The sequence below is a fragment of the Mus caroli genome, unplaced genomic scaffold, assembly GCF_978045245.1.
Source record: "Mus caroli unplaced genomic scaffold, Mus_caroli_1 scaffold_6, whole genome shotgun sequence".
In the NCBI taxonomy this organism is placed as follows: domain Eukaryota; kingdom Metazoa; phylum Chordata; class Mammalia; order Rodentia; family Muridae; genus Mus; species Mus caroli.
The window spans coordinates 56,854,764-56,871,843 of NW_028227261.1; the positions used below are offsets into that span (position 1 = coordinate 56,854,764).

At 41.9% G+C, this 17,080-nt stretch overlaps 1 pseudogene; it reads right to left on the minus strand.

Annotated features, from left to right (window-relative positions):
• Positions 1 to 5,970: 5,970 nt before the first annotated feature.
• LOC110293371 (small ribosomal subunit protein uS11 pseudogene) lies at positions 5,971 to 16,500 on the minus strand (annotated as a pseudogene).
• Positions 16,501 to 17,080: the final 580 nt, after the last annotated feature.

Below are 17,080 nucleotides of genomic sequence, written 5' to 3' on the forward strand. Positions count from 1 at the left end.
GCTATGCTTTCCACCATGATAATAATGGACTGACCTTGGAAACTATAAGCCAGTCCCAGTTAAAGGCTGTCCTTTATAAGAGTTGTCTTGGTCATGGTATCTTTTCACAGCAATGGGAAACTCTAACTAAAATAAGCCCGCTTACAGTTTCAGAGGTTTAGTCCTTTATCATTATGATGAGTAGTATGATGGCACATAGGCAGACATGGTGCTGGAGCAATAGCTAAAAGTCCTACAGAACTTGGGAAGCAGAGACACTGGGCCAGCCTTGAGCTTTTGAAACTCCAAAGCTCATTCCCAGTGATGCACTTCCTTCAACAAGGCCACACCTCCTAATTCCTTTCAAGTAGTGCCACTCCCTGATGACCAAAAATTCAAATATATGAGCCTTTGAGGAAATTCTTACTGAAACCACTATAGAAATATAGGCTTGGCCCAGGGAGTGGCACTATTAGGAGGGGTGGCCTCATTGGAGTAGGTGTGTCACTGTGGGTGTGGGCTTTTTGTTTGTTTGTTTGTTTGTTTGAGACAGGGATTCTCTGTATAGCTTTGGCTGTCCCGGAACTCACTCTGTAGACCAGGCTGGCCTCGAACTCAGAAATCCACCTGCCTCTGCCTCCCAAGTGCTGGGATTAAAGGCGTGCGCCACCACTGCCCCGCTGGGTATGGTCTTTAATACCCTCATCCTAGCTGTCCGAAAGTCAGTATTCTGTTCATCGTCTTCCAATAAAGATGTAGAACTCACAGCTCCAGCTGAACCAGATGCAGACATATTCCTACCCTGATGACAATGGACTGAACTTCTGAACCTGTAAACCAGGCCCAAATTAAATGTTGTCCTTATAAGAGTTGCCTTGATCATGGTGTCTGTTCATAGCAGTAAACCCTAACTAAGACAGAAGGGAACAAAATACTGAATGAAATCCCCAAAGCTCTCTGTTCCACACTTACCTTGGCTTGTCACTGGCCTTGGTCACTACCTTCCTGATGCTGCACTTTCCAAAAGCAGGAGCTGAGGTCTGTTTGGGAAGCTGTCTCCCATACTAGCTGGTAGAGAAAGGAGGTGACATTGCAACTGGAAGGAAGATAAATTGAAAGATCCTGACAGAATGTAAAAGGTCACAGAAGCCCTGAAATTGGCAAAATAGATTTCATTGTTACTAGAACTAGCTTCACTGATTTAGAAAAATAGAGGTGCACAATGCTCTGGCCGCTCCTCGAACCTGTGTGTCTGCCAATGTTCTGACCAGGTGTGTGCCCACTGATGAAGCCCATTGCTATGTGTTTGTGATATTGGTTGCTGAGAAAGAGTCAGAAAATCTCCCCAGCAACCACAGCCTGGCCAATCCTGAGTTGCTACACCTGCACCAGACTCTTTCCTTGTATCCCTCCCATACCCATTTCTTGAGACTAGACATTGTTTAGATCTGGAAATCCCCTACTCTCCCCCTTCTCCTTTCCCCCCTGAGGGCTTATAAAAACTGGGACATTTTTCCCCTTGAGGTCGACTCTTTTTCCCCTGCGTGGGATATGAGTCGTCCCCAGAGCTCTGGCTTTCCCCGAATAAAGCCTCATGTGGTTTGCAACAAGCTCGGTCTATCGTGAGTTCTTGGGTGTCCGCTATTGTCCTGAGGCCTGAGCGAGGGGCTCCTCTCGGAGTCTTTCAAAATCATACCCAGTGAAGGGAGAGGAAGAAAGCTGTTGTAGTGTGGAAGAAAAATTTAAATGTATGACTTAATAGTAAAAGTATTTGTTTTTCAAAACTGGAAGAAAATGAACAAATCTTGGGTGGTAGAAATATATAATTAAAGTAGGACCATAGATAATTTTTAGGTCTTAATTTTTCATATGGAGATTTTCAAATATATACCAAAGTCTGATATACTAGACTCCCAATCAACCCATTGCTTTGTTTCTAAACTCATATAACACAAGGATGATTTTTTCCTTCTGCAGTCCTGGCCATACTCTCCCTTACTGAATTATTTTGGAACAAATCCCAGACAACATATTTCCTCTATAAATATTTTAGTATGTATGCCTAAAATATAAACAATGAAAATCCCAACAATAGCATTAACTTATGTGAAAAAAAAAATGAACGTCTTAATTTTTATCAAATATCCATTCAGTAATTGCTGTGGGCTTTCCTTCAGCCCTAAAATACTTTCAAGTGCTTGTCTAGAATCAGAACCCATCATTACATTGATTATTTCTCTTAAGTTGCCTGCAAATCGCCAGTTCTCCTTCTCAGCCCCTCCCCTTTCTAAACTCCTCCACAATTAACTTGTTAAGAAAACTTGAGTTGCTCTTCCTGTGGGTGGCTCTCAGGTTGGGATTTGCTGATGAATTCTCACCTCACTCTACCATCTTCTTCTCCTGCCGTTTCTGTAACTGAGAAAGATGCTTGATGAGAATCGGGTTTGGTTTTTATTCACTTAGATGACTGTTTTATTTTAGTTTTGGTAAGACTGTAGGTGGTGGTGTGAATTCCACCAGGAGTCTGGTACATTTGTCTCATCTTCGTGTCATTATGTATTGATGACTACATAGAGTATTTCATGTAGATTGCAAAGTGGCGTCTATCCACGTCTTTTTTAGTTATTATTATTATTATTATTTATTTATTTACTTTTGTTTTTTTTTGAGACAGGGTTTCTCTGTATAGCCCTGGCTGTCCTGGAACTCACTCTGTAGACCAGGCTGACCTCGAACTCAGTGTCTATTCACTTCTTACTCCTGCCTATGTAAATGAAAATTCTTCTATGAAACACATCTATTGTCCATTTTTTGTTTTTTCCTTTTGATCTTTCTTTGTTCTGGTGCTGGAGATCAAATCCAAGGTTTCACCCATCTTAAGCAAACAAAAGGTTTCTCACTGAGACAAATCCCAGCCCTCTTTAGTCTTTTGCAATGAGGTCTCTCAGTGTTGCTGAGGTTGGACTTGAATTCCTGGTCTCAGGTCACCCCTCCCCCTCAAGGAATGTGAAAACAGGTCCAGCCCCCTGCACAGTTTAGATGGAAATTCTCCATGTCTGTTCTGTTACTCCAGAGCTGAGGGGTGTGTGTGAGGAGGTGATGTTTTGGCAGGTTACTCAAAACACTGATTGGTTTGCCACCAAACTTGAGATAATTGTAGCAACTCCTTCACTGGGTTATGTGAAAATACATTTTACCCAGGAGCTGGCATGAAGTCAGGACCCCAAATAAATGAGCTATTGACCTCTAACCCTGGAATTTAGAAAAGAATAATCTGGAAGTGAGTGTCCATTTTTATAAAAGATTCTCCTTGGGGTCTTTCTGAACACTGTCATCTCTCAAGACATTAAAGTGATTCACTTTTACCAAACCTTACTTTTTTTCAGAGATGGATTTCTTGAGAAATGGCTGGTTCCAGCTTCTTCAGGCTAGGGGAAATGAAGCAGCTGTCTGGCTTCCTTGAGTGGACAGAAACTTCTAGAACCACACACACATAGCAGATAAGCACTTTTCTTGGTGATGAAAGTGAGACTTCCCAGAAGGGCCAGAGTCCAGCCAAGGCTCATTTTTCTCCATCAGCAAGGACTCCTAACATGTTATACCCCCTGTCACTTTCTGTCATGAGCTTAAAGAGTTCAGTCTATGCTGGAAGCTTGGGGGACTTGTTCCACCAGAGGATCTAATGTTGCAAACTACCCAACAGAGAGAATCAGAGCCACATGGACATCCTACTCAGATGAATGGCTTTAGCATCAACTCATGAGTCTTAAGATTATTCTAAGGGGCAGGAGAGCTCACATCTTAGGGTGCTGGCTGTGTTTCAGAGGTCCTAAGTTCAGTTCCTAGCACTCACATCATTGCTAACAGATGCCTGAAGTTCCAACTACAGGGGATCCAACACCCCTTTAGCAGGAACACATACACAGTCATCCACACCACACATACACACACACACACACACACACACACACACACACACACAATCAAAATAAAACTCTTTAAAAATAAAACTTTCCACAACAAGCAAAGTGGTTTGGGGAGACCATTTCCACAAGAGAGACAACAGCAATAACCAATAATAGTTAAAATAACAGATTTTTGAATAAAAGAAAGAAAGAGCAAATAAACAAGAGCAGGTTAGTCACATAAGTACACTGTTAGGTCCAACGGCTTTAAGGGGCCTCTGCAGCAATAGAAGGCTTGGTAGCTGGAGCATTGCTGGCTTCATGTTAAATCTGCTCCTGCTTATCAGGAAAGCTCACTTTACAGGAGGGCTTTCTGGGAAATTCCTTTTACAGACTAGAGACTAGTTTATTAGCCCGTGGGTTGAGGCATTTCCTTATTTTCTAAAAATGTACAGTCACCTTATTTAACAGCAGAAAACTATACACAGTGTCCATTGAAGCTGGGGGTGTAGGCACCAGCTGCACCCAGAATAGTTTTGATGTTTCGAGAGCCTTGGCAGGTCCAAGTAGGCAAGTAATAATACCCTAAGGGGTAGAGGCTGTCCGGGCCACAGAGGGAAGGGCCACTGGTGACGTGGTCACCGGCTACCAAGGCCAAGGAAGACAGTTGCTGAGTACTCCCTACTCCACCCCCTCATCACAACTTATCTTCTCCAGCCCGGTCCCCGCAACCCCCTTACTATGGGGCTTCGATTCCGTTGACAGGCTGGGCCAGAGAATTTGGATTTGTTCCCACCGTGGCCTTACTGATATCCCCTGTGCTATCAGGTCTTGGGCCTCAGCCAGGAGGAGCACCTGGATCATTCCTGTGTCACTAGATGCTTAATATCCCTCGGGAGCGCTGGGCCTCTTCAGTCCACAAATAGACTGTTGTTGCAAATGACGCATTTCAACCCAGGCCCAGGCTTCCGGTTTTGCATTCTCATAAACGGGCAAAAGTTGAGCTTAGAGAATCAGTCATAGCGTTCTCCGTTTCCTCCAACGTTAAGGGTTGCCACTTTGAAAGCAAATTATTTCAGAAAATCAGGAAATGACTAAGGAATTAATTGGAAATTATTATTAAAATTAATGGAGCTTCCAGACAAGCCTCTGTGAGCTCAGAAACAAATTCCTTTTTGTTCGAATTTCAAAAGAGCTGCCCCAGAACTCGGCCCAAAGTTCCTTAGATGCATATCTCCATAATGAGCAAGAGAGAGAGGGTTGAGAACTCAGCGTCTGCAGAGACCTTATTGCTTTTCAAGATGAAAAATGTTTTAGTGATTAAAAAAAGAAAGGAAGAAAGAAATCACCACCATTTCTCACTTCAATTCCCGTCTGCACAGTCGCAGAGTCATCCTGAACGGTGGGCTCTATGTTGCTTCCTGTGGCTGTGGGGTGCACTGTAGGGACAGAAGGCACATTAGGAAAGAAGCGGTGAGGACATTTCCGGAAGGACTGTGGCACTGTCTGACCACGAGTGACGCTTTGGGGAAGCATGCATACACGTTACATGTATATAATTATCATCTCAATCAAGTGTAAACTTCACATGGGAAAGGTCAGGTTTTTCTGTTTGTTTCCACATCCCTTGATTCTACCACATAATAAAGTTACATAGTGAATAGAAACTATCAAGATTCAAAGAGTAATGGGGTGAGAGAGCGAGAGAGGGAGAGAGCGAGAGAGATGCATGACTCTGGTTGCTGAGACGACTCAGTGGCTAAGTTGCTTTCTGGCAAGCCTGATGTCCTATGTTCAATCCCTGCAACTCACCTGAGAGGCGAGCTCTGACCCTTACAAGTTATCCTCTGACTTCTATATACATGCCACAGCTCATGCACACACTCACACACACACACACACACACACACACACACACACACACACACAGATGGACACACAATCAATAAATGCAATTAAAAAAATTAAAATATAAAGTTCATGATTTAAAACCCAGTCTCTTGTTAGTAAAGCAAATGTACTACTTTTTTTTTTTAAAGCTTGCACAAAGCAATTTATTAACAGAAAATTATTTGAGAAGTCCTGTTCACAGATGGTGACCACGACGACCCCCCTTCCTTCTAGTGCTGTCAGTAGGGATGGGGGGACATTCTCAATTGGCCCAGTCTTCATCCCAGAGCAAGCAAGAGCACTGAGAGCTGACTGGGCTCCAGGTCTAGGAGTCGTGGTGCTGTTTTCTCCTGTGGCCCAGAGTTTGCTATGCAGGGCAGTGATGCCCAGCTCCTTGCACCTCTAGGCCACATCCGGGGAAGCCAACATGGCTGTATACGGGGAGGGTCTCTGTCAGCCTTTGCCTTCATTCCACCAGTCACTCGGCAGACAGTTTCCTTGCCAGAAAGATCAGTAACATGGTCAAGGGTGTCACTGATGTGTTAAAGATGTGTCAAAGATGTGTCAGGCCACAAACACATTCCCTCCTTCAGCCACCTGAGGTCCAAGGCTGATGGTCCAAGGTCTTCCCTCTTTTCCTTCCCCTTTTACGGTGCTATTTCTGAAGGTTGTCTCCAGACTCCTCCACCGGCAGCAAATGCACTACTTTTGATAACATTTTACTTTAACGTTCCACACTTAGCAAACAGTTTTAATAATTGTATCAATGGCCAGCAGTGGTGGGACATGCCTTTCATTACAGCACTTTGGAGGCAGATGCAGGTGGATCTCTGTAAGTTCGAGGCCAGCCTCATATACAGAGCAAGTTCCAGGACAGCCAGTGCTACACAGAGAAACACTGTCTTAAACCTTTCTTCTGCAAAAAGATTTGTATAGCCGGGCATGGTGGCGCACGCCTTTAATCCCAGCGCTCAGGAGGCAGAGGCAGGCAGATTTCTGAGTTCGAGTCCAGCCTAGTCTACAAAGTGAGTTCCAGGACAGCCAGGGCTACACAGAGAAACCCTATCTCAAAAAACCAAAAAAAAAAAAAAAAGATTTGTATAAGCAGGGCTGGAGAGATGAGTGAGTGGTTAAGAGCACTAGCTGCTGTTCTTACAGAGGAGTCAGGTTTAAGTCCCAGAACCCATGTGGTAGCTCACAATGTGTAACTTTAATTCCAGGGGATTTGACACTCTCTCCTAGCCTCCACAGGTACTAGGCATGCATGTGATGTACAGATATACATACAGACAAAACACTTATGAATATAAAACAATAATAAATTGATAGAAATAATAATAAAAAAGATTTATAACATCATTGGTCAGAGAGATGGTGTCTTAGTCAGGGTTTCTATTCTTGCACAAACATCATGACCAAGAAGCAAGTTGGGAGGAAAGGGTTTATTTGGCTTATACTTCCATACTGCTGTTTATCACCAAGGAAGTCAGGACTGGAACTCAAGCGGGTAAAAAAGCAGGAGCTGATGCAGAGGTCATGGAGGGATGTTCTTTGCTGGCTTGCTTCTCCTGGCTTGTTTAGCCTGCTCTCTTATAGAACCAAGACTACCAGCCCAGAGATGGTCCCACCCACAAGGGGCCTTTTCCTCTTGATCTCTAATTAAGAAAATGCCTTACAGTTGGATCTCATGGAGGCATTTCCTCAACTGAAGCTCCTTTCTCTGTGATAACTCCAACTGTGTCAAGTTGACACAAAACTAGCCAGTACAGATGGTAAGGGCTTTTGCCACCAAGCCCTGATGACCCAACTCCAGTAAAGTTGTCCTTTGACCTCTACACACACACACACACAATTTTTTAAAGGAAATTATCAGGAATTTATGGAAACTCTTCATTCAAATTTTTCAAGCACCAGTGTCTGCCATGCTTGCTTTTGTATCTACGAGAGTAACTTAGAGACAAGATACCTAAAGACAGTCTTTTACCTAACTACCACCAACTGTCAAATTCAGGAGGCGAACAGTGAAACTGTCACCTCATCTAAAGACAGGCATCACCCACCACTCATCACTTGTCTTAATCACATCCTGTAGTGGGATGACATTTGGGGGCCTAAGCTGAGATCACAAGGTCCATTTATCACTTCTCTTTAATCTCCCTCAGCCTGAGATGCTTCCCCAGTCCCTTGAAGCCTTGATGTTTTATGGACCATGAAGCAATTACTTTGGAAGAAGTCCTCCTCTTCAGGTATGTTTATCTGATATCTCCTTGTGATTAAATTCAAATTTTGTGTCTTTGGAAGAACTGCCAGAGAGTGGTGCAGTGAGCTTGTCTGGTCCACTGATCTCTATCCCTGGGATAAACTAACATAGGCCAGGCTTCTCCACTCCAGAGTTCCTGTTTCGGGCTTTGTGATTGTTGTGCTATGTGGAGATACCTTGAGACCGTGGACATGTCCTGCTTTTCTGCATTTATTTATTTATGGGGCAGTGCATCACAGCATGAGTGTGGAGATCAGAGGACAATCTGGAGGAGTCACCTCCTTCCTTCCATCATGTGAGCTACATAAATAACAGTGTGGGCTCTGGGGGTCACACTCAGCTCATCAGGCATGCAGGCAAGAGCCTCCACCTACTCAACCATCTTGTTGGCCACATCTTAGCATCCACAGACAATTCTTTTGTTGTTATTATGGGCTGTTTACTCTTTGTTTTTCTGAGACAGGATCTCATGATGTAACTCAAGCTGGCCTAGAATGCTCTGTGTAGCCTAGACTGGTACCAAGCCCCCCCCCCCGCCCCCCGCATCTTTCTATTAAATCTTCCCAAGAGCCAGGATAATAGATGTACACTGCCATTCCTGACTTTGTTGACAACTCTCACTTGAGAGTTAGTTATTGTTGTGATACTTGCCAAATAGTTACCGTCTCAGTGTACCATGCACTCCACACTTGCTGGTTGGTAGGCTGTGAGAAAAATGTGTCAATGCATTTATTTATATCAGCATGGATTTGAGATACAATTTTATTCACTGGGGTCATATTGTCTGTCACTATTAGCATTTTTATACATATATTCTCTCCAATTAAGCTAGCTACCATCTTCGTTTCACATATATTATTTCTGAGTATTATTTCTTTATCTAAGATAAAATATTCTAGGGCTGGAGAGATGGCTCAGTGGTGAAGAGCACTGTCTGCTTGTCCAGAGGTCCTGAGTTCAGTTTTCAGCAACCACAACCATCTGTAATCGGATAGGATGCCCTCTTCTGGTGTGTCTGAGGACAGCTACAATGGACTCATATACATAAAGTAAATAAATAAATCTTTAAAAGAAATTTTAAAAAAGATAAGATAGTCTATGCTCAAAATGAATCCACTCCTAAAGTCAGCTTGAATAATTTAATAAAGCTCAATATGTTTCATAACTGTTCCATAAGTACAATAAAGGCTTAAAGTACACTTTTGACCTTTGCCTTTGCCGATTAATCAGTGTATGAATTTTCACGCATTAAGGCAGTTTGGTGTGGGTTTAAATGCAAACGGATACAAACGTGACACAGCATAATCCTACAAACACCTCTTAGGGACAGTGGGCATCTGACTATAGAGCAGGTTGTAGGTGACATTACAGTGGACTTTTCAATTAACAGTGCTAATGATTTTTTGAAATCTCATTTATTGGCTCTTAGAATTAAAAAAGACTGAGCAGCCAATATGTAAAAACCTTGATTTAATGGCCGAAGCTTCAGAATTACCAGAAGAAAGCACTTTTAAGCGTGTTCAGGACAGAGAGGTACTGTAGGATTTCTTCCGTGGCTGACTTATACCCTTCCAAACCACACTTGCTGGAACTTGAAATCCAAGATTACGATGCTGAGAGGAAAGCTTGGACTCAGCAGGCCTGAGAGTCATGTTTGCATCCAGGTACTGTGAGAGAGACAGAGAGGCCCTCTTGTCCCTCTGCCCTGCTATGTCCCCTGGGCTATGAGCACACGGTGCTCTGTTCTGCTTTTCTTCTGTTGAGAACACTAGAAGGTACTTTCGACCAGCAACAACTCTGGCCACACACCAAACCTGTTGCTGTCCTTGATCTTGGACTTCCCAGACTCCAGGACTCTGAGAAATAAAAATTACCCAGTCTAAAGTATTTTGTCATGGCAGCATGAAGGGACTAAGACAAAAGCTGAAAGAACAGGGAGGTTTATAATCACTACATCTAATTTATAGACTGTTCTTTTACTCTTAGTTCATTTTATGGTTTATAAAAACTATTGCATTGAGTAATTAATGTGGAGCAGAAACTTACTTGTCACAGCTCAGAGGCAGAGCAACTGAGGCCAATGCACCAAGAGGTAATGACATGGTACCTAGCTGCATCCGCACATGGAGGAAGACAGAAGAGCAAGCTGGCCAGATGGATGTAGCATGGAGCCTCTTTAGAATTTCATCCCTGCCAGCCTAACTGTCTCCTAAAGACCGGTCTCTTCATCCTGCCTATCACTTGGGGGACATCCAGATTCTGGAGGGGACAAATTCAAACAAGTCCACCCTCTCAGCAGTTTCAAAGGGCTCCTAAAGCGTCCTTATCTTTGGTAGTGTTTATATATCAGTTTGATTTTCATCGGGATATTCCCATTGTGTCTTTTCTCAACACTCTCTAATCGATATGTGTTGTCCTGATTCTGTATATCCCTATGAGCAGCATAAAACTAGAATTATTGTTCTTAAATTTTAATTTGAAGTTTTCATTGCATGTTTTTGTTGGTCGTTTACACTTATCATTAGTCCATTTGAGCTTGTTTGTAATATTTTGTTTGGCTTTTCTGTTAACCATCTTTTTTACTTTCCTAAATTTCTTGAATTCATCATTTGTGTTTCTCTCTTGCCCAGTTCGTCTTGAAAAGCCAACCAACCAACCAACCAACCAACAACAACAATAATAATAATAAATTTTCTTAATAATAATAATAAATTTTTTATTTTTATTTATTTATTTATTTATTTATTTATTTATTTATTTATTTATTTTGGTTTTTCGAGACAGGGTTTCTCTGTGTAGCCCTGGCTGTCCTGGAACTCACTTTGTAGACCAGGCTGGCCTCGAACTCAGAAATCCGCCTGCCTCTGCCTCCCGAGTGCTGGGATTAAAGGCGTGCGCCACCACGCCCGGCTATAATAAATTTTTTAAACTTTGTTGTGATGTAGGACCTTTAACTTTATTTGTTTTTATTATTATATGTCTTTTCTATTTTTTCAAATGGTCAAAAGTTTATAAATTGTATTGATCCTAGCAAAGACTCATTTTTTGCTTTCATTAATTTTCCTTATTATCTCCTGCTTTTTTGTTGTATTCATTTCTCCCCAGTCCTTAGTTTTTACTCCTTTTATAGACTGTGGGTGGGAGTTACTTTGAGTGATGTTCTTCCTCTATAATCAACACCAGCATGAAATCTTTCTCCAGGCTCCGGGCTCCGGGCATGGACCAGACCTGCTGGCTCCTATGGCATCTCTCTCATTGGTTTGAAGCACCGATGTTTCTTCCTCTCACCATCTCTTTGACCAGAACTACTTAGAAGCATTTGCCCTTAATGTCTAGGGACTTGCCAGATTTCTAATGTTGATTTCTAAAATATTTTACTCTGGTCAGGAGGCTTCTTTGAATGATGAGATTCTTTTGAATTTATCTTTTGACAGGTGACCTGGACAGATAGATGCCTTATGGGAAAATGCATTTGTCACCCAGCCTGATGGCCTGAGTTTTATTGTGGGAGGAGAGCTAATTCTCTACATGTGTGATATGGCATGTTGTGAATATATAAAATGAATGTAATAAAAATGTTAATGTATCGTTTATGGTCTGTAGTAAGAAAATTTTCACAAATATTTAGAATACAGTCTGCTATCACTAGGTGGGCTCTTAAACACATCTACTCAAGCTATTCAGTAGTGTTATCCAAGTCTCCCATCTTCTTACTCAAATATGGAGAGAAGACTATTTGAATCTGAAACTGTAACTTTGAAATTGTCATTTTTTTCTTTTAATTCTTGTAGATTTCTCTTAATGTGCTTTGAAATCCGAAAAGTATAATTTTATTCATGTTTTTAAAATGTTTGTAGCCGGATGTGGTGGCTCATGTCTTTAATTCCAGCACTCGGGAGGCAGAGGCAGGTGGATTTCTGAGTTCCCAGCCTGGTCTACAGAGTGAGTTCCAGAACAGCCAGGGCTATACAGAGAAACCCTGTCTCGAGAAACCAAAAAAAAAAAAAAAAAAGTTTGTTTTTATTTTATGCATATGAGTGTTTTGGCTGCATGTACGTATACGTTCCATATGCATATCCATCCTTCAGAGGCCAGGAGAGGGCATCAGATCTTCCAGAACTGGAGTTACAGACAGTTGTGATCTGTCATATGAGTACTTGAAGGTGAACCTAAGTCCTTGGAAGAACAAGTGTTCTTAACTACTAAGCCACCTCTCTAGTCCCCCCAAAAGACACAAGTTTTAAAGTAGAGAGCTCTTACCAGTTATGAATTTAGCAGTGCTAGTAGATAACTATATGCATAATTATTATGTCTTTCCAGTATTTCTTCTATCAGGAAAAAAAAAGTGCTACTATTTGTAATTATAATGTTGTCTCTAAAGCTTATTTTATCTGCACAATACAGTTATTTGTTTAGCACACATTTCCATTCCTCTGGTATCTGAGATTGAATTGAAGCCTTAGGTGTGTACTGTACTTCCAACATTTTCCCATCTCGTCACTTTTGATCTACTGTATCACTGAGTCCAAGGTCAGAAAGCAGTGAATGATACATTTATGAGGCAAACAAAAAAAAAATTGTCAGTGAAGAATTTCATTTCCAGCAAAACTATCCTTTAAAATTTTATGTCCAACAAAACTATTCACCAAGAATGAAGGAGAGAGTAGTAGGGAGGTGAATCTGAGTCTCAGGTGGCATCAGTCTGGAAGTACTGAGTTTCAGGCCAAACTGCAACTTTGAACTTGAATATGTACCATTCACAGGCTGAGACTTTCAACAGCCTCAAATGGTACATTGGCTCCTTACAGTTAAGGAAGTGATTTTACTACTGTATAAAATTAATGATGATAAAATACAGAGATGATAACTAAATTAAACCCATGGATTTCTCTGTGATATTTAAGACCAAGTGTTTAATTAATCATGGAAAAATATATAGAGACTTCTGTATTCGGGTTTGGAGAATAGGCTCATTGGTTGAGAGCACTTGCCAGAGGACCTGGGTTTAAAACTGATCAGCCACATCAGGCAGCTGAGTTGAGTATAGTACGAGGGGATCCAATGATGTTGTTTTCTGTCCTCTGTGGGCACGAGACGAGACATACAAGTGGTACACAGACATATGTGCAGGTACTCACACATACACAGATAATAAAAATCAAGGAAACACTTAAAAATGCCCAAAAGGGTTAAGAAATCAGACATTAATCATATACACTTTTATTTAGAAATGTTTATTAAACATTTTGTTTGTTTGTTTGTTTGCTTGTTTGTTTGTTTTTGAGACAGTGTTTCTCTGTATAACCCTGGCTGTCCTGGAACTCACTTTGTAGACCAGGCTGGCCTCGAACTCAGAAATCTGCCTGCCTCTGCCTCCCAAGTGCTGGGATTAAAGGTGTGCGCCACTACCACCTGACTTGTTTATTAAACTTTAATAAACATTTGCTTTAAACATTTAATAAACATTTACTTTTAAAACATGCTCAAAAATTTTTTTTCTGTTTTTACATTGCTAGGGATGGAACTTGGGACCTCAGGTACTACTCAAACATATCACTGGAAACACTGGGTAGTCAGGTTACAGTAAATTGGGTAAATCTTTGGTCTAGGTTTTATTTAGATGCTATTTGATAACTATCTTAGCTTTTTGATCACTAAAAGTTAGTGGTTTATTAAGTTACTTCATTATGAAAGGATTTACTGGTAGTCACAAGATACTGTGTCAGACACAGTAACAGGCAACTAATGGCTATTACCCAGGCTAATGGTAGCTCCAGCTAACTGGCACTGGATCTACAACATTGTAACTCTCACAAATACGAAGTTTTAATTAGCCAATCAACCATGCAGAGTCTTTACCACAAGTGTGGCTCTTTTTCTGAAAACTTCAGTTCCTAGGGTTTTTTTTTTTTGGGGGGGGGGTGTTTGTTTTGTAAAATCTGTAGCATGTATATTCTAGATCCAATTTATAAAAATATGAACCAGATACCCAGCTTGGGGTCTGGGTGGAAAGCTGTGACAGTGCCTCTTGTTGGTGTTTGGGGAGAAGCCCTGGCTGTGATGTGGATTGCTGTGGGTGGTTTCTGAAGAGCCAACACTTAGTGTTTGTTTATTGGAAAGAGGACAAAGATATATTTCTTGGTTGTGTCAAATTGAGCTGTCAGGGCTGCTGATGAACCTAGACCAGTTTCTGTCATTGCAGAAAGTGGGAGCAAAGGAGAGATGTTGGATCTGGGGCATGTGACCATCTCAGTGGCACTTCAGGTACCTGGAACAAACCCTACCTGCTGCTGGAGATGATGCTGACAGACAGGTTTCAGGCTGGCCATCACGTACCTCCTCCACCAGAGCAGCAGGCAGAGGCTGCTGAGAGCAGCAGTTCCCTCAGTGTGGTCAGGGCACAGCCTGTCCTGAGAGCCTTGGCAGTGACATCATAGGCAACTGTTCTCCATACTACTTCCTGGGCAATCATCAGCCATTAGGAGCCAGAGCAAGCAAATGGGCTTCCTATGTGGCACCTGGTGACCCCCAGCACACAGATTCTGTAGGACTGCTTGAGATTGCTCAGTGGGAGCGCAAGTGTCTTCAAGGCTCTTGTGAAAATATCCTTGGTTTAAATTAACTATAAACAAAATGCCAGACGTGGTGGTGGGGTCTAGCATCTTCGCATGTTTTTCAATTGAGGTTCCTTCCTCTCAGATAACTGAAAGGTTTTCTGTTTGTTTTCTGACTTTGAGGTTTCATAAATAACAGAGAGAGAGAGAGAGAGAGAGAGAGAGAGAGAGAGAGAGAGAGAGAGAGAAGACATCTTTAGTGTTTTAATAGGGGACACTGAATCTGTAGATTGCTCTGGTTGTATGGACAGTCTAGCTAGCAGTGCTGGCCACTCTAACCTAGGAACTCATGTCTTTCCAATTGCTTATGATGGCTTCTTTTCAATTAAGCTTTTTTGTTTGTTTGTTTGTTTGTTTTGGTTTTTTGAGACAGGGTTTCTCTGTATAGCCCTGGCTGTCCTGGAGCTCACTTATTAAGCTTTTCACTAGCGAAACTTTATCTCGTTCATCATACCTTGGTATTTTGTAGATATTGTAGATGGGGTTGCTTTCTTGACTTTTGTTTGGGTTGATACACTATCAGCACTTGATAGCCATGCTGATAATTGTACTTCATAACTTTGCCAATGTTCTAATAATACTGCTTTAATGGAGTCTCTGGGGTTCTTCTCCATGCACAGTCATGTTGTAGAGGGCAGGAGGTCCTTGTTCTCACAGATAAACACTAGGGCAGTGAGCCTCAACTTTCCTCATGCTTCAACCCTTTAATACAGTTTCTCATGTGGTAATGACTGCCATCCATAAAATGGTTTCATTGCTACTTCATAGCTTTAATTTTGCTACTGTTATGAATCATAATGTAAATGTCTGAAATGCTCGATACTTGCTATGTAACCCCTTCTGGTGTGGACACTTACAGGTTGACACTATGGAAACCAGGAAGGTTAAACTTGCAAGGTTATCTCCTCAGCAGTAGCGATGCATATCTGTTTTCTGCCTGGAAAGCTGGGAGTGGACAGTTACCCTGCTGGTGATCTGTGCTATCTGTAGGGTCAGGCCACACCCGAATCCCTCAGGCTATTATGTTGGTCCCAGGCTCCTCATCCCCTCCCACAGGCCTTATCTTTAGCATTGTTTCTCTGCCAATAGAATCCATCTATAGGGAACTTGTCCCATGTACTTACACATACGTTGTAGCTTGATGACCTCTGTGATGACCTAGAGACCCCACCAGGCTCTTAAGCCATAGAACCCCTTCCTATGGAAGAGGTCATGTTTAATTTCCAATAGAGTTCTGATACAGTCGAATCTTAAGCTTTATTCTGATTATCATCACTGGGGAAAACTTTTCTTTTCCAAGGTTGAACTAAATTTAAATCTGTCTAAAATGAATTGCTTGGTGTCAGACTCTAGAAGTTTGAACCAACACTGCCTGCGTCATGTTGAACGGGATTTCCTTCTTGCTCCACTCGGGTCATTACTCTGCTGGTCATGGGGTTTGCAGGGGTCCCCAAGACATGTGACCTGCAGAGTGGCAACTTTCTGCTCTCCAGTTGTAATGTCCTTTTTTTTTTTTTTTTTTTTTTTTTTTCCCTTCCTTTTGCCTGATTGTTCTGGCTGGGAGTTCTTGAATAAAAGTGGTGAATAAAAGTGGTGAAGGTTGGAATTCTTACTCTTTTCCTCTTAGGCAGATTCCAGCCCTTCCTGGTATGTTGGCTGTTAGCTTGTCACATATGGCTTCTGTTATGTAAAGTTTATCCTTTCTTTCCTTTTAAAATTTGTTGGGTTTTTAGACAGGGTGACATTAGTTGGCCGGGCTGGCCTGGAACTCATGATATTGATCAATCTGGCTTCAAACTCACCATCCTCCTCCCTCAGTGTCATTGATGATGAGAATACCAACATAGGTCATTGCAGCGATAAAGAATTTTCTTCCTGTATCTAATTTGTTCACATCTTAGTGATGAGAGGAAGCTGGGTTTTATCTAATAACATCCATGTATCCATCAGGATAGTCCTGTGGTTTCTCTTCTCCATTTATTCAGCTGGTGTATGGTATCCTAGAAATGAAGCTCTTATACAGAAGTCTAGACAGCAAGAAAGTCATGGGTTCTAAGGTCACAAAACCCATCTGTCACTCATCCTGCTTTTTGAAGTTGTTTTTTTATTTCTTGTAATTATATGTATATGGAGGGAGGGCAGTGTGTGCACATGAGTGTAGGTGCCCCTGAAGACCCCAAGGAAATGGGGTCTCTGCAGCTGAAGTCCCATGTGTCTGTGAGCTGCCCAATGTGCATGCTTGGATCCTCAAAAGCAAAACACATTCTGACCACTGAGCCATCTCTCTATCCACCCCACCCCCAAGCCACTCAGTTTTATGCAGTTGTTGGCTAAGTGTTTAACCCTTTGAAGTGAGGATAAGAATGTGCACATCTGTGAGAACCTACTGCTTAACAGACACAGTTTTGATTCAGGTTGTAAAACGTTCAGGA